This window comes from Fundulus heteroclitus, chromosome 15 (assembly GCF_011125445.2).
Source record: "Fundulus heteroclitus isolate FHET01 chromosome 15, MU-UCD_Fhet_4.1, whole genome shotgun sequence".
In the NCBI taxonomy this organism is placed as follows: Eukaryota; Metazoa; Chordata; class Actinopteri; order Cyprinodontiformes; family Fundulidae; genus Fundulus; species Fundulus heteroclitus.
This window is the reverse complement of record NC_046375.1, coordinates 12,818,634-12,837,063: the sequence shown is the minus strand read 5'-3', so window position 1 is coordinate 12,837,063 and position 18,430 is coordinate 12,818,634. Positions and strand designations below refer to the sequence as shown.

General features: G+C 39.9%; 1 protein-coding gene across 1 annotated transcript in view; it reads right to left on the bottom strand.

The window, feature by feature from the left end:
- The window catches only part of LOC105929458 (protein tyrosine phosphatase non-receptor type 14), a 53,018-nt gene extending 39,397 nt beyond the window's left edge, over positions 1-13,621 (bottom strand). Inside the window, exon 1 of the mRNA XM_036147427.1 lies at positions 13,236-13,621. The gene's annotated coding sequence lies outside the window, so the exon portion shown is untranslated. The remainder of the gene's footprint in view (positions 1-13,235) is intronic.
- Positions 13,622-18,430: the final 4,809 nt, after the last annotated feature.

Genomic DNA, 18,430 nt, shown 5'->3' with positions numbered 1-18,430 from the left:
GTTAGCCAAAGGACCAGACAGCACTCGGTGCTACTCTAAACCAGCAATCAGCGGCGTGGTTTGAGGGTGTGTGGTGGCGGGGTAGCGCAGACAGAGGGACGGACAATAGCCTGGGATCAAACCAACTCCTTGCTGTAAAAAATAAATAAATAAATTTTAAAAAAAAAAGAACGAAAATGCTATTGCAGAATCGAAAACAACCCCATATGCCTAGAAATTTGCACGTTGTAATTTTGCGGTGTGGCAAAAACCAACAGAGAAAACTGAGTGAACAGGGTTTGCTTTTATTTTTAAGCGGGTGTGAGCTTTGTCTAAATATATATACGTGAAACCATCCCCAAACCTTTATTGCCTTTTTCTTTTCTTTGTCTCCTCCAAAGTGATACGGCAAAAGGGCAAACCGCTTCTTTTCTCCCTGTGCGCTCAAACCACTTAAGACCATCCACAATTACACTGGATTTTCTCTTTTATAACCGCTTGCAGATGCATTGTGGGGCGTTTTTTAGCTTTCAGCATGACGGATAGTTCGACATGGTTACTTTTTAATGTAAAGCTTTATTTTTACTGCATTATTTAAACGTGCTGTAGATTTGAGTGTTGTTGACACAGTGGCATAAAAACAGCGTTGCGTTTTTCCTTCAACCTTGCAACAGATTCATGACGGCTTCAACTTTTTATGCATCAGGCTCCTGTGTGATTAAGAGACACAGGTTGCAGTGTGTTTTCACCACTTTTCCAGATTCTAGATTTTCTGAATCTTCTATAGGTTTTTCGGGGTTTTTGGTTTAATATCAACAGAAAGATAACGTACAAAACCTAAACACCTACTTTAAACGCCTTGAAAGCAAAGGAATGCACCTCTCTGGAAGAGACGGCCTGACAGGTGTGGAGCATTAACCAAGATAAGGAGGAGGGTTAGAATTCATGTGGCAGCAGGTGACAAAAGAAGGTTATAAAATGAGCTCATAAACATTGTCGACACAGGTTTCTCCCCCCCGCAGGGTGCAAACTTTTGCTGCCATCTACCTCTCAAACCCAGGTGTGGATTTTTTCTTTTTCCAGGAGCCACCAGATAATAACACAATCTTGCAAAGATAAGCGCCACAACCGGTGGTATTATGCAATATTAACTAATAGTGCACAAAGTGTAATTGCATACCTGTAGGCAAGATAAAATTATTTACCTCAAACTTTGTCAGTTTTTTACCAAAAAGCTATTTATTACAAACTCAAAGCAATTTATTAACCGCTCCAGCATTTGGTCAAAAGCAGAGCTGCTGATTTGTCTCTGCTCTCCGTGCAGGGCAGCCCCCTTTCAGTCCCACACAATGGTGGGAACAAAACAGCACTTTGTCACCTCCCGCTAAAACCATTAGACGAAGGCCGCCGAGAGCGGAAGGGGCAAGTGTAGCGTGCGTAACTCAATCAATCTGATCTTTGTCGCTTGTCTATGTCTCAAATACCAACGCGTACCATCCCGCTCCCCACCCTCCTGTCACACATGAGCGCTGTAGCAAAACGAATGGCCAGAGTGCTTCACAGTTCATAACTATGCTTCCTCCAGCGCACTCTTTTTACAGTTTGAACCCCAACGCGACCTGGATCGAATGTCAGGACTGCACATCAGGCTGCGTTTAGAGGATCTAGATTGAGAATGGTCTAACAACATATCCTGACAGATTTTCACCCTGATAAATCAAAGGTGACTGCTGAAAATCTGACACTTGAGAGACTGGAGAATAAAAAAGACCTGAATTCTAGACATCTCAGCCGGCCTGATACTTTTCAATTGATCTCAAATTTAGATTTTATCACCTGTTTTCATCCGTCACACCAAGCAAAACAGAAACAATGGAATTAGGGATAACCTTTGATGGCGGATTTGGTCTGATGTTCTCAAAATGTTTTATGGATTATGAGAACATTGTTAAGGCTGAGACTGTGAGGGAAAGGGTAGGGATGGGTACCTTTGACATTTGAACCAATACGGTAGATACCTGGCACCCAGGAATCAGTACCGGTAATCAACAATACCTATTTTCTGTACTTTTTGTGTGTTTATGTGGTAATAACCCAGTCAATGTAGTATATCTATTTCTCAATAGATAAACTTATTTGGATCTACAAATAAACCTTATAAAATGATCTAAGAATTTTAATACAGAATCCACACAACACACAACAATTTTTTTACCAAATGGACAGTTATCAGAGGCACACTAGTGAACGAGGTGAATAAGGGATTGAAGTAGGACCGGGCAATAAACTGATTTAATCGATTAACTAAAATTTCAAACATTTTAAGAATTAATCTTTGGAAAAATCTGAATTTTATTTTCCCAATGCAGTCATTGCGCTTTCATGAAGAGAACAGCATGCAATGCTGAATATGTTTAGGAAAATATATTGTCAAAATATTGTAAAGAGGAAGCTTTTGTTACCATAATACAAGGCACTTTGATTTACTCATATACTTGAAATTAGTTCTTAGCTCATTGTGTAATGCCACTAGCAGCAAACATTTTGTTGTATTTTGGCAGGGTCTGCCATCTTGTTTTACAAGCATGTTTCAAAGCTTGTATTTAGTTGCACTTTGAATTCAGGTCAACTCCCAGATTAAATGCTTGACATAAAAGTTTTTAAAATAATTTCTTTAATTTCTAATTGTGAAATTAAAAGGAAAGGAAAAAACTATTATTTGGATGTGGTATAATAAAATCTGAGATTTTATTTTTAAACTATATTGACCAGCCCTAGATTGAAGCTGTGTGTGAATCAAATTCAGGAAATTATTTTAGTGCAAACCTTTCAGAGAGAAAAAAAAGACTACATTAAAAGCATCATATTTTACCCTGCTTTGTAATGCAGCGAGGGAAACATTTGCAACGTGGAAACAGAGTGGCTCTCCTCCCTACTCTCTTTGACTGCAGGTGGGTTTCAGGACGAGGCAGCAGCTGCCTGTGAGACAGTGAGTGGAAAAGTGCAAAAGGGCTCAAGACAAAACCTGCAGAACGATGGGCCTTTCACAGGAAGTCACCAACAACACAGAAGAAAGTTGCCAGATTATTCGTTAGTGTTATGATTTGGGTTTTTGTTTGTTTTGTCTTTGGACTTTTCTTCAGCCTGTCAGCCACCAGCCACTATCCTGTCAGCCCTGCTCCAGTCAATTAGCCCACATGAACTCCAGCTGCCAGTAATTAGAATCTACTCTGGTCACCTGTTCACCAGCCTAAATATACCCGCCTCAGCCAACTCATCCCTGCCATAACGTCACTTCTCGAGTCGGATCGCCCAGTTTGATGTGCCCTTCCTTTACCAGTTGATGTGTGCTCAGCCAGCTGGACTCTTCTGTTCAGGTCGCCTGTGTCTACATGCTGCAGTTCTGCCCGTTTCTCCGTGAGTTCCAGCCGCTTGCGCTGCCTGTTCTGGTGGTTCCCGGTTCACATCGCCTCTTCTGCTGCTCTGTCACTACCTGCATCCCCTGGTCTCATGCTTATCCCTGCCTGCCTCCACCTTCTGCCAAGATTCATCTGCTTAGTCTGGTTCTGTTTGTCTCCCTCACCCGCCACTGCTCATCGTCTTCTCAACAAACCTTTTAAACGCAGCTCTGTGTCCGGCTGAATATCGGGTTCACCAGCAGATGAATGGGTCTGAAAAGTCACTAGATATAGCGAAAGATTCGCTAGAATGCAACAGTGACCAGTTGCTTCCTCAGATTAGAAGTATTCCGGCCGGTGGCCTTGTACTTGGCGTCACAAATATTGCAGCGAGTGTAATCTAGATCACATTTTGGAAAGTGGAAACATACTGTCGAGCATTTTCTATCAGCCATGCTTGGTTTGTTGACTGAAACAGTGGCTACGTCCGTCATTACGCTCTTGTGCATGCAATGCTGTGTTCATGTCTGGCATGGAAAATCACCCACTCTTCCACTTCCACTCTTTCACTCTTTGTCACAATGATGTGTAGAGGTACCGAAACATGATATCATTTGATTTTAAGTGAATCTGTAGTATCGACAGGAATCGATACCTATAAAAGTACCGAATTCTGTACCCATACCTAGAAAAGAGCTCCTGAGAGCTCACACTAAATCGAAAGTCTGTTTCAAATCCACCTTCCAGTCACAACTAGAAGGTGGATTTGAGCAGCATAAACACTATCAGTTTACACAGGCCCCAGTACTTGTCGGTGTTGATGCTGTAATAGAGAGAAGGAGATAGTAGCCATGTTTCTTTCAACTTTTTATGCACATTTTGAAAAATCACACCAGAAAAGGTTGATGGAAACGGCAAAATTCTAGTCCAATTCTTCAATTTTGCAAAACCTTTTTGGATTTTCTGAGAAAGAGTTAATCAGCTAAAAGGGTGATGGAAACACATTTGCAGAATACATTCTGACGTAGCAAACATTTACCTCGCATGACTGATCAGCTGTCGGCGTCTTCCCAGAGAGTCGCTTAACGCGCACAGAGTTACCTTTCTTTCTCTACGTTTACGGACTGCAAGTATCAACCCAATGATAGTTGACATGACAGAACAATTATAACTTGCCCGATTGCAACACATTCCTGAAAACCTCTCTCCATTTTTTCTCAGATGTGTGATACATGCTAGTTCCTCTACTTCCTGTTTATTACAGCCATGGACAAGATCAAGATTTGCATAGCCGAGTTAAGTCGCTCCAAACCAGCTTCTTTTTAAACGTTAGCTCGAAATCTGCATGACAACTGGATGGAAACAAACCTACTGAGTTGGTTAAAGAATAAATAGAAGGAAGCAGATAGAGTATGAAATGATTTAAAAGGAAACTGTATTTTCTACAACCTGTAAAGATTTGGCTTTGATTCATTCAGGCTGGAAAGTACTAGAGAGAACAAGACATTCACTAGATAATAGGAAGGCCCACCAGAGTATAACACAGCTGCTTTGTTTTATCCTTTTTTATCAGCCTTTTAATAATCTTATCTTTCCCAATATACGATGTTAGCTCCATAATCATTTTAACTTTGTTCTGGTACAGTAAAAACCTGTTATACAGCCATTTCTCTTACTTACACTGTCTGATTTGTATGACGATTAATGACTGCTCACAGCAACAAGGCTAGAAAAAACATGTTTAATGATGTTACGTTAACTCATTCTATTCTAGTCCTTGAAGAGGAATTCGAATAGGCCAAAATCAGCATCAGCAAATAAAGGCTTTACAAAAGTCAGATGGACACAAAGTATAGAGCGCGGCATACTGTAGCTAATGAAGGACAAAACATTTATTTACTTTTTTGCAGATACATAAGAGTGAGTCGGCACATAACAGAAGTATGCACTCCACAGCATGTGTTGTCCACAGACACACATATCCCTACTGTCTGGCACACGCAAGCATGAGCAGCTGCAAACAGATGGTGGAGCCAAGCGGCCAGACAGTGTGTTTCTAACAAGCGCATCTGCTTTCTCACTTTGCAGCACCCGCTCTGCAGCTCCGACTCTGAGACAAAGACACACACACACACACACAGAGCGTTCTCTCCGCTACGCAAAAACACTGGGACAGTGACGAACACACAAGAGTACAGCGTTCACACACAGGTGACGTCCAGACAGTTAGGGGAGCCATGTCTGCAGCTTTATGCACTCCCAGACCAGATTCCCACCAATACAAGCTCGTTTCACAAAACATCTTTAAAATCTTAAGTTTGTTCAGAAAGAAAATTCATACCTCCACACAGAACTTCAATGGATTGCTGTTTTTGAAATTACTTTTTTCTGAGATTAATTCTAAGATGTAAAGACTATACTCTATACTTAAAATCCCTACTGCAAGACTGGATTTATGTATTAGAAATTAAAAGGCACCAATCCAAGCATTTAGATTATGTTTATTGTGTTTATCTGTTTTCTAATCACAGTGGAGTTACATTCAACATCCTTGAGCTGGCAATACTGAACTGCCAATCTTACAGGATAATCTTCTGTTTTACACAAATATCTAGAAGAATTTCCCTGAACTTAAAGCTCCGGGATGTTTTTTTTTTTTGTTGTTGTTGTTTTTTTACATGGAACAAAAAAGAAGTAATCAGTTATTCATAATTTCTACAAGGGCAACAAAAATGTTTTCTGGTTCAATAGTGTTTGCAATTGCAAGAAATATATATTTTTTTAAGTTTTTATGTCAACTTCTCACCAACAGTGAGTCTCTAGCATATGTGGGCCTGGTGTGTTTGTAATGCTAAAGCACTGCTGTGTTTCAGTTGTCTAAAAAGTCTTTGGTCTACGAATGCCGTCAAATATGAGGTCAGAAAAACAAGGGAATTTGCTAATTGTTTTGTCGCTGAATACTCCGAGTAGTACAATTCCATTAAACATGTCTCTTCCTGCTCTATGGATTTATACAGTAAATAATCATGCTCATAAATAGAGTTAATACAATACTATGTGTGCCACTGGTTTGATGCAATACAACCCATCAAAGCTGCAAATGAGCATTTTATTCCTGCAGCTTTGACTATGTTTGGCCAAAAAAAACTAAAAGGAGAGCAGTAGTTCACACAGCACAGACCACAACACAATAAAAATATATATTAATATGTAGAAGGTATAAATATAAAAATCTAACCATGGTGGTATATACAGAAGGATATATTATTTCAGATATGACAACTAAGTGCAATGGACTACATGGAAAAGTTAAAATTGAAAGTACAGAATATGAATGAGTGGAACGGTCCAATTTAGGGCTCAGAATTGGGCAGACGAATGGCTTGTGGGTAAAAAATGTTCTTCAATCTTTCAGTCTGAGGTTAAAAAAAGGATGATGCTCGATTTACATTTTTTGCTGAAATCTGATTTTTTTTTTGTCTAAGGTTATTCATAATATTAATTAAATGCAACCCCAATACGAGAAAGTAGACGTCAAACAGCAGCGCACTGTGTACGGCAGTAATGGCTGTAATTGATCACCCTTCACACTGTGGACGCTTTGGAAACTATTGGATATGTATTCGATTTAGTATCACATAAGTGGCAGATATGGGCAAAAAGATCAGATTTGCCTGCTGTGTGACCGTAGCTTTAGTCCTCAGGTAGCGGTAAAGACATCCTGATGGCAGCAGAGAGAAGAGAGAGTTTTTAGGGTGGCTTGGCTGTTTCAAGATCTTGATTGCTCTTAACCTGCAACGCTTGGTGTAAATGTCCTACAGGTTAGGAAGGATGGTTCAGTTGATCCACTCAGCTGAACGGACAAGTCTTTTAAGAGCCAAGATACCTTTTTTGGTGCAATTTCCCATCCAGGTGGTGATGCTCCCTCACAAAATGCTCTCGATAGTGTTGGTGTAAAAGTTCCTGAACTCCTTGCGTGGGAGCTTAAAGCCTCTCAGCCACCTGAGGAGGGAGAGACGCTGCTGGGCTTTCTTCACGGTGGTGTTGATGCGATGAGACCAGGACAGGTCCCATAAGATGGTCACTCCCAGGTATTTGAAAGGGGCCGCTCTTTCCACCCCAGCGTCGCTGATCACAAGTGGATGGTAGTCTCTCTGCCGCTTCCTGCTGAAGTCCACAATCAGTTCCTTTGTTTTGCTGACGTTCAACAGGAGGTGGCTCTCCTGACACCAGTCCTCCAGGTGGGTCACTTCCTTCCTGTAGGCTGTCTCGTCGGTGTGGGAGACTGGTCCCACGACAGCGGTGTCATGTACTATACCGTAGTTTTCTGCTAATGTCTGTGATATGTTGCATGTGTCATTAAAACAACAACCCAATATGTCAGAAGTAATGGCAGGGTAACGGGTGTCATCCTCTATTGTTTGTATTTGTGTGCTTATTTAGAGTTTGTGTCTTCTGTTTCGTCCTTAAATCTTTCATCATCATCATCATCATCACATCATAGCTCTGCATGATCCCTTTGGGTGGGCAAAAACCTCACTCCATGACAATAGTGAAGCTATATCTAAAGTTTACCTAAAAAAACAGGTGAAGTGCCACGCGTTTCCTCATAGGCACATCTGTAACCAAACTACTACAAACTGTTTCTGTTAGCTAAATACGGTTGCCAATATGTTCTCACTGAGAGGCGCCGTGTTGCGTCGTTATTTCTGATTTCAGTAGCCGAAAAGAGGACAAACTTGTCAGCCATTCACGTTTTCCCTATCCTGTCTTCTATATGAAGACGTGCTGTCGGTGGAGGAGTATAAAACAAGTTAAGACGACCGTAGATCATTCGATTTGCTGTTTTCTGTTGAAATGGAGGACCATCCATACTCTTTGCCCAGCGAGAAGGAAGAGAAAGTGACCAAGAAAAGAAAAGTAGTAACCAGGAGAAAACTAGTGTCTATATCGGTGCAGCTATTATTACCAGGTGGAGTGGAGACAATGAGGGAGTGGTTGATTCAAAACTGATGCGGAGGTTGCAGACTTTCTGCTGGACAGGCCAGTTAATTCAACATAACACTGACGTTTATTTTGGTGTATTGTCAGAAACAGGACAGTGTAATCCAGCAGACCACTCTGTCCACCCGACAGAGATGGCAAGTTTGTTCATCTTGTACCACGGAGTATTTGTGTACCCGTAGGGGCGGGTTGATATTTCAGCCAGTTCAAAGTGTCTGTAGCGCAGCAGCGTGAGCAGGTCTCTTTATAACTCTTGTTTATAGTCACTTATTTTAGAGCCCAAATAAGCAACTTAATGTTCAGAAACAAACCTTAAAAACTGCAAACTGCGATTCATGGAATTTATAAAAAAACAAGCCAAACGTTGTTTATAATAAGCAGACTTGGCAACAGTCCAAAAAAAACATGCCACACAATGACCATATTAGCTATTAGCATTAGCTTGGTACCAAATACATGGAGGACATGTTGACACTGTCACATGTATGACACTCTGCGGCTTCTGTAGTAGTTATTATGCACTTAGCAGAGAGATCGGTTTTAATGCATTCAGTGTGTAAATCTTACGCACTGGGGCTTAAACCAAGCACTTTGTTTCTGGTAGGAAATGAGACAAATATATCTCAAAGGATAATAAAAGTTAATAATAAGTATTGATTTTGAAGAAAACAAATGTCTCATGAACATTTTCTTAAAGTTTCCTTCGCAATAATTCTACTCTTTTCAATAATTGTTGGGGAAAAAAATGTATTGGCACTACAGCAACCTGCTTATGGCAGTTGACCCCCTTTTTGCATGTTCCCACAGGTGTTTTGAAGATTTAGTTAATTTTATATCTAAATTTTATATTAAAATCATAGCTACAACCTTTTCATCAAACAGTTAATTTAAAAAAATAATAATACATCCACAGAACCTGGCAACCAGCTCTTTGAAGGCTAACTACTTCTGTTTATTTTGAACTAAATACACCATTCAACCTTTACAATGGTGTTTACCCAAAATGTTTGCCTCCGTGTATGTCCAAATATTTTTATAAAATGAGTTTTTTGTTTGATAAAGGTTTTGGTCAGAAATTGCTTTTTTGTGTTTAATCATAGACACACAGACAAGCACTCTGCAGTTATTTTAATCTCTCCTGACCTTCCGGTTAGTTTAAGCTCTAGGTCGAATTAAAAGGAAAAACGTACAATTCAAATTTAACATTCACAGGAAGGTAAATTAACTTTACGAATGTTAAAATACTCTCCTTTTCAAGTACATCTAACGGCACAGTTCACGATATTCAGCAGTTCTTTTTCCTGAAAATTTCTTCAAAACCGTTTTTAGGCTTCCAAAATTTCTTTTGATTTGTACAAGTGTTTCTGCTTCAGTTCAGCGAGTTCAGCAGATCAGCTTACATACGGAATAAGGACACAAAGAGATAAAAACATGAGGTGAAGCCGTTGGTTTTGGTGGGAGGCGTGTAAATGTAAAGTCTCAGTGTGTCCCAGCACCTCGATGAGGAAAATAAAGCATTCAGATAAGCTGGGAGCAGAAAGGATGTGACAATGGCCTTATCGTGTTGGTACAGTCGGCGACGAACGGCTGGAGGAGAGCGCAGAGCAAACACGAATGGTCCCACCGATAGGAGCAGAAACCTGGGACCATCAACATGGCAGCCATCAAGCCCGCCGCAGCCAAACCACGGCGCTCTTCACATTTTCCATCCCCACCACCCCGTTCCCCTCCTGTGAACCACATCCCACTCACCCAGCAGAACTCCCAACATACAGTACGTTCTTAAAGTTGAGCCCTCAGGCACCAGCTCTGCGGCTCTTGATTTTATATGAAAGCAGCAGCTCTTCCGTTTAGCTACTGTTTCCATCCGGCTGCACAACACTGACTACAAACGGCAAGAAAAGTTACGCTTTTTTTTTCCCTAAACAGGACATCAAATGGAAAATGTCTCTCGCTTGATGCTTGATTGCTAATAAAACGCCATGTGTTGGTCACGTCGGATCTACTGAGGGAGACGAGCCCAGCAGCTGTGACTGACAACTTGTGCAAAACACCTGGCGGAGTGTGGGAGATTTGGGCAGGTCGCTGCACGCTCTCGGCCATGTTGTTGTTCGGCAGACTGCGCGACAGCACACAACTTACACAGAAGCATGCCTGCGACACACCGCTCCGAGCAAAAGACACAAGCTTCTAATTAGGAACAGCTTACATTATTACACACGGTGCCGGGCAGAAGTTTGCACACATGGCATTAATCGCGGCCGTGAATGTAATCGTTTGGGGCTCGTGAATGATTCGAATCCAAGAATTTTTAAAATAAGTTTGAATCCAAAAGGAAACATTTCCTCTCATCCACATTCACGATTATTCTCACAGGCTCAAAAGAAAAGGGAAAAGAAAAGTCACTTTGTGGCCATTAACGACGTCTGAGGCTTAATTCTGGCTGGATATTTGACCACAATTGTTGCAGGAGAAGCACTCACTCAGCTTGTGAGCCATTAAATTTCATCAAGACTGAAGATGAGGCTATTGCAATAACGTTAATGTTAATGTTAGTTAGCCAGCTTTGCTCATACAAAAAAAGACAATTCTGGTGTGTTTGGGATCATCGCAAAGTGCAATGTGTCCCAAAATATCACCTCCTGTGAAAGTAAATATTTCAGGGTGTTTCAGAACAACTCAGGAACCACCAAGGCTCAAAGCCAATTAAGACCGGGAAGACGGTGGGACACCAGTGTCACTGTCCATAGTTAAGTGACTTAACAGTAAAGTAGACTGAGGCTGTGCTGACCAAGAAGGAGGCCAATTTTTTTTTCAAAAAGAGAAACTTTCAAACATGAATGAAACATGGAGGAGTACCGCATCCACAGGCCAACTGCCTTACAGAGGAAGGTTCTGTGGTCAGACAAGCCAAAAAATTAGAGAACTGGCCGTAATGACATGAAGGGGGTTTGGAGGAGTCAGAAGAAGATTACCGAGGCACAAAAACCAGAAAGGGTTAGAATCAGTGCAGCTAGCATAGACCTCCTGTTACGGCCCCGACCCTCAATCCAGCTGAAAATGTCCGGACTATGGTTAGAAACGAGGTCTACAACAACAAACCAACCACATTAAATGGACTCTACCAATTCTGAGGCGATGAGGGGCGTTTACAGACGCCCAGAAATGTTCAACTACATTCAGTTTATGTGTAAAGCGTCAAAATTACAAAACATGTCATCTGAAGGCACTTCACCAAAATGGGTCAATTCAATCCGATCATACAGACAGGTTCCAAGTGAAGCACAAACACTCCAAGCTGATCATAGTTATTTTATTTTTAACCCGCCTCAGAAAAAAAGAGTAGTCCAAATAATTTACAGCTCAAAATGATTGGTGCTGTTTATGTGACTGCTTCCAGAGAAACCCGGTTTCTTTTTTGTTTGTATTAAATAAGAATTATTTACAGCTTGTACTCCTTTTTGCTGTTTTTTATACACAGTTCTACAAAGTTGCTTACCTTTAGTTTTACGATCAGATGATTGGGGGATTTTACGAGTTGACGACGTGAATGAGTCACTGTATTTTGTTATGTAAAAGGTCAGACCTGATGCGTTTTTTGGTATCAAAAATATTGGGTGGAAAAAATCTAAGGATTATACAGTATAACTAAAGTTTAAAGGAGATCATAATGATATAAGAGGACACAAAGTAAACTAGGTCATTGAATTTATGTAAAATTCTAATCATTGATCTATTAGCAAGACATTGTTCATAAAATTCACATTTTCTTTATTCAGATCAGAGAATACTTGTATTTTTTTTTTTTTTTTGGCTCAGATTTGAAAATGTCAAAAACAACAACAATGACCGGAGCAGCCTATTTTCATTTTTTACCGCTCTCTTTTCCTGTGGCGGGCTACAGGCGTACAGCACTTGACCAAAATTACAGGTGTGTTTTCCCTTATATAGTAATCAAATGGCCTTTAGACTCAAATGACCACTGGCAGTGCAAACAATAGCCACTTTTCTGTCTAAATGCAGGCCCACATTATGTGGTAAACACCCATTATAGTCTTACCATGCTGACCTTCAGACAAAAAAAAAAAAAAAAAAAAAAAAAAACATGCCTCTGGGACTACACAAATATCTGCAACTTTCCTTTTCTTACAAACCTGACCAAAATAACTCCAAAACAGGAAGTATGGGTGAAGGCTGCAGCTCTACTGAGTCCTGGTGCTTTAAATTCCCCACCAGGGTGTACTCCCAACTCACTTGCACCATGTAATTTACACAGCAGGCCTCTGAGCTTTTAAAGATAGCCAGATGTGTGTGCGCGGTTACGCGTGCGTGAGCGTGCAGCCAGTGCCTGCGGCGGCTCTGCTCTCCATTACATTGCGCTCTGCGCAGCGTGTCCAAACACATCCCTCACACCAAACTCTGCTTGCGCATTGTGCGTTTGCATCAGGTAGGCGAACCCCAGCCGGACTCGCGTGAATGAGCCCACGCATTGTTGAACACATTGCGTGGACTGGCAGAATTAATCCAGGTGTTTTGAACTTGGGTTTGCCAGGATCCGAAGGCGCACACCGTGACGTCTCCAAAGCGCTCTCTAATGTAATTCCACGATCGCATCTTTCCTGATCACCGAAACAATGGATCTATGTGCTCTAAAAGAAAACACAAGCTCGGTTTCCTGTGGAAGATCCGAGTTTTGGTGCTGTTGAGCTGGCGGAGCTTGGATTTCTGATCTGCTCCGTGCCAAAGCCGTTTGGCCTGCATGGTGTAAACTCTGAGACAAGTTTGCGGTTTCCCTCAACGATTGCTTTTAACTTTTTAAGAGCAGAGAAGCAGTTTTCCAAGAGAGAAACTCACCCTCTATCTTTGGCTACATCCCGTTTTCTCGCTGTGGTAGAAAAGCTCCTCTTCGCTCCAGATAATCCGCATACAGTCAACTGGGCAACTTTAACAATCCTGGAATCCTCACAGCTCTCTCATCACATCATATAATCGCAACATTAGGAAGAAGTAAAAACAACACGTCGGGGGGAAAAAAAGCAATCGAGAGTCCAAAAACTGCAGCAACCCGTTTGTTGATGAGTGTTTTAAACTGATTATTAATCGAGAGGAGGGGAAAAAAACGGACTCTAAACATCTGCACAACTTCTGCAACTTGCGTAAAAGCGACGTGGCCCCTCGTCGTCTGTCGGTGGACTTCTCGTTATGTTTATAGCGCTGGCCCCTCTATTCCAATGGAGGCGTTCAGCACAGGCGGAGAGACGCGCACACGTTGCGTTCTGGGGCAGGGAGGAGTATCGGAATAATAACCTTTACTCTCTAGACGTGAAAAGCAGTGTACCAAGCAGTGTGTGCAGCGTTTCAAAACTACATGGCAATTCCATAGGGAATATAAAAAGTTTTACTGTATGTAATAACACAGTTCACATTTACATTTCTTAATATGCAATAGATAGATAGATAGATAGATAGATAGATAGATAGATAGATAGATAGATAGATAGATAGATAGATAGATAGATAGATAGATAGATAGATAGATAGATAGATAGATAGAAATTAACTATATCTATATATCTATATATCTATCTATATCTATCTATATATGTATATATATATATATATATATATATATATATATATATATATATATATATATATATATATATATATATATATATATATATATATATACATATACATATATACATACATATATGTATGTATATATGTATATACATACATACATATACATATATATATATATATATATATATACATAGTCTGCAAAATATAAAGCCTTTTTTGCACATTTTAACATATTTCTCTTAGAAATCACAATAAAATGCATCGGTGTTGGAAAGGGCCCGCATGGAAAGAAAAAAAAATATTTGACGCGATGTCTTTCTCCCGGGTTCCATCGAACCTCAGAGCCGTCCCTGAACGCACCATCAAGTCCAGCCTCCTCGCGGCCCCATCCCCTCTGCTCTGACATCAGACCAGTGGAATCCAAGGAATGCTGGGCTCCTGGGAGAAGTCCTCCTGGTTTAATGGTTTTCCAGGGGCCACGGAGGAGACCAAACGCGGAACAAAGGAGACCCCTCACATGTTCATGCCCCCTCTGTCTGTCTTTAGGCGGGGAAATGCGACTTATCTGCATATAACCTACATTTTTGGCATGTAGTCCTACTTATATGCAAATTGTACAACAACAAAGTATATAGTTATTTAAAATGTTTTAACTCAAACTCAAATAAATGGTAGCAAATTATAGCCTTATATTAAGCCATTCGTAGGCATTGTGATTTAATTTAACAGTTACCTTTTCAAAGCCTATTTGTTGTAATGATGTCTATTCACTTAAGTAGCTAGCCAATTATTTGTCTAATCATTGAATATTTTCAGCTTTGTGTATGTCCAAGTTAATGACAAATCATGTGAACAAGAGAAGTTTTCAGTGAAACACAAGAGGCGAAATAAATCAAGTATTTATTGTCAAGAAGTGTTGCAAAATTGACAAGAAAGCACTCTCTGTTAAGAAGCAGTTTTAGGCTTATTTATCAGTGATAGCTGTCTGATAACCGCACTTACTCACACTCCTTCAAATTTTCCTGCTGACTTTTTTATAATTAGTAAATTATTTGTATGAAAGCTTTCTTGCAGAATAACCAAAGAACAGCTTCACTCAAGGGAAACAGAAGGGTTTGTGTCTGATTTGTGAACAAATTGCAACCTCTTGTGGCTCCCACATGAGTTGCAGCAGCAGCAAAATGCTTGAATCCTTCATGTTCCTTCACAACACTGGTTTAGAGAACACATTTGCACATCTTATGATTTAGTTAGGACAATGTAACATCTAAGTAGTTGCTTTGCTATTGCACATTGTGTATTTCACATTTCTGTGCTAACAGTAATATTATTGCTTCTAATGCAGACGTACTCTTTTCCTGATTTGTGATCAGCAATCATTTCACCAGATGTATGGAGCTAAACCAGTGACAGCTTGCAGCAGCATTAAAAAGAGATTTGGCATTGCACAATCAAACGTTGAAGAATTAAACGTTGAAAAATCACTTTCAATGACATCGAAAAAGGGATTTGGCATTGAGAAATTAGACACTGAATACTCAAACGTTGAAAAATACACACATTGAAAAGTCAAACACTGAAAAGCCAAACACTGAAAATTCAAACATTCAAAAATTAGACATTGATAAGTTAAACATTGTTAGAGAGTAAAAACTTTTGACTTTTATGCTGCAGCTGTTTTTCAATGAGAGATGTTTTCATTGTCACTGCAGAGCTCCTTCAGCTACATGTAACTACAAGCTGGCACTGTTTTGCCGTCGAGGGCGGGGCTAAATTTAAGGCCCCTTCAGGGGCCTTCCGTTTTTTTCCGTACTCCTCATCATCTACATTGCAGTGAACTTATGGAACGCTCAGGTCAAGTACTGCTGCTCGACCACAACAAAGGGTATTATTTTCATGCCACTACAATCATTACCTGTATAAGAAGATACAATTAGTGAAAGTAATTTAAATATAATTTCAATGTATGAATTTTCAATATTTGCATTTTCAATGTATGACTTTTCAATGTCTAATTTTCAATGCCAGATCTATTTTTTTATGTCAATGCAAGTGATTTTTCAATGTTTTAATTTTGCAGTGTTTGATTTAACAATGCCAAATCTCTTTTCAATATCACCGCAAGCCGTCACTGGTTTAGCACCATACAGAAGCAGCTTACAGTATGGTTGAATAATTGAAATCCACACAATTGTTCAAATAGAAGAAGTGTGGATTTTCAAGAAATAGCAATTTAGGATGATGAAGCAATATCAGCATTGTTTTAATTGCATCAGGAACATCTGAAAGGGCATCTATACATGCATTTTTATGAATACATGGGTCTTAGTAGCAGTAGCTTTTATTGTCATTATTTGTCACATATCATGAAATTGCAGGTGCTGCTACTTCCTTGTTGTCTGACCAAAATAGACCAGAACCTAGACTTCAATTTGACAAGAAATTAATGAGTCAGACAGGAAGTTAGACACGGAGGCAACGTATAACACATCCGCTTTGGGGAAAATGTCAAAGTAACATCTTCAACTTGCAAAGGAAACAGTACACAACTTCTAGTAAGGTTGGTCAATAAATAGTAATGATTTTGCAGTAAAAAGTTATTTCCGGTAGAAACTCTTGCATGAATACTCGATATCGTGAGTACTGTGGTCAGAAGAGATAACCTCCGATCGTGTTTTGAAGAAATCGGATCGGAGCGTGAAGAGTCAGACGCATCCAGTGTATTTTGGCCTTGACGGTCTTCAGCTGGGTACCATCTTTTTTGTTGAACAACTACAAATCTGCTAATGACAATTGCATTAAATGTGAAAGTAGTATGATGATTTATGTAATGCTGGGTTTTGTGTTGTGTACTGATGTTGATCCCAAACAGAGGGAAGGGGATGGCAGAAACTTGATTAAAGAATTTTTAAAACCCTTAAGTGGGCCGGTGGCCAACTGGGGCAAATGCACAAATGACTGAACTAGGGATGCACCGATATGAATATGTGGGCGGATATTGATATTGGATATATTTCTTGTTTTTTATATTTCATTTTTTTATATTTGTTTCTGTGATGGTCACACACTTCTTTTCAAATGTCTTATTTTGACACTATGAATACGACCACACTGCTGATACTGCATTTCTGCTTCATTTTAAAACCACACAATCCTGGCTGTGATGCATCGCTGTCACATGACTTTCACATGACTGAAACTGCCCTCTCCCCTTCCTCTCTTGACATACAGGCACAAAGGCCTGATGGGAAAATAATTGGTCGCTAACATCGGTTTTACTTATTGGACTGATACCAAAATGTTAAAAAATTACTAACACCCACCGATACGGTTTTAATGCGGTGATATCATGCCTCCCTAGACTGGACAGTCCACAAACATCCAAATGTGTTGCAAAAGTAAAATAATTACAATCACAGAAAATAGAACGATGCAGACTCTAAACAAACAAAAGGGGAGGAAAAAAAACTAATGCTACAAAAAAACGCTGCAAAAGAAAAATGCTGCGGGCAATTGCCAAAAACAGTAGCAAGTAAAAAATAAATAAATAAATAAATAAATAAATAAATAAATTTAAAAAAAGCTGCATACTACCAATAAAAACAGACTGGCTTTGAATGAGAGGGGCAAACAGCGCCCTCTAGTGGATAACAATTGAAGTTAAAAACTGTTCGCTGGTAGACCAAAATTAAATGTTTACATAAAGAAGTGTCGAACGACCTTTCCAGTGGGACGTCATTTATTCGTAGGAAATTGGCAACTCTTTCTTACTAGGACAAACAAAAATTAAATTTAGCATATCCTCTTGCAAAGTTCTGCTATGTTCATTCAGTGTAGCCAAAAATGACTTAAATATAGAAATGTTTCTAGGATCTTTCAAAGGTTGATAAAGAGCAGAAGACAAGCGAGGAAGATGAAAAGGATGTATTGAGCAAATCGGTAAAGCCCATCAGACGAGCAATGGAGAATGATCTTGGCATCAAAGGACCTGAAAAAGGAAGTGATAGGATGGAGAGGCACAGAATACATAAATGCTGCTACAGGCAAAAACAGAAACAGCACCACAAATGACTGACGAAGGGAAAGAATGGAGACCGATGTGACAGGAAAACCTAAAGTACGCAGATTCATGACAACAACTTTTTCAAATCCATTTTAAAAAAATAATAATACATATCCACTTTGGTCTGGTTCAGTTTTGGCTGATAAAGCTTTAAAACAAATTTGTGGCATTAAGTCACCCGACTAATTTGCTTGTCTGCCTGCTTCAGCTCGGAGGAAGGTTCAAGGTGACTTTATTTGTGGGTAGATTCAAGGAGATAACGTCGCCGAAAGGTATTTTCTTTTAGTGTTCGAATTTAAACGAAACCATCTGGCGGGATGTGTTCAGCCAGAACTCCCTCTTTTAAGCCCCAATTCCTCTTCTTTCCAAGTTTATCTTCGACACATGGTTTACGTAAGGG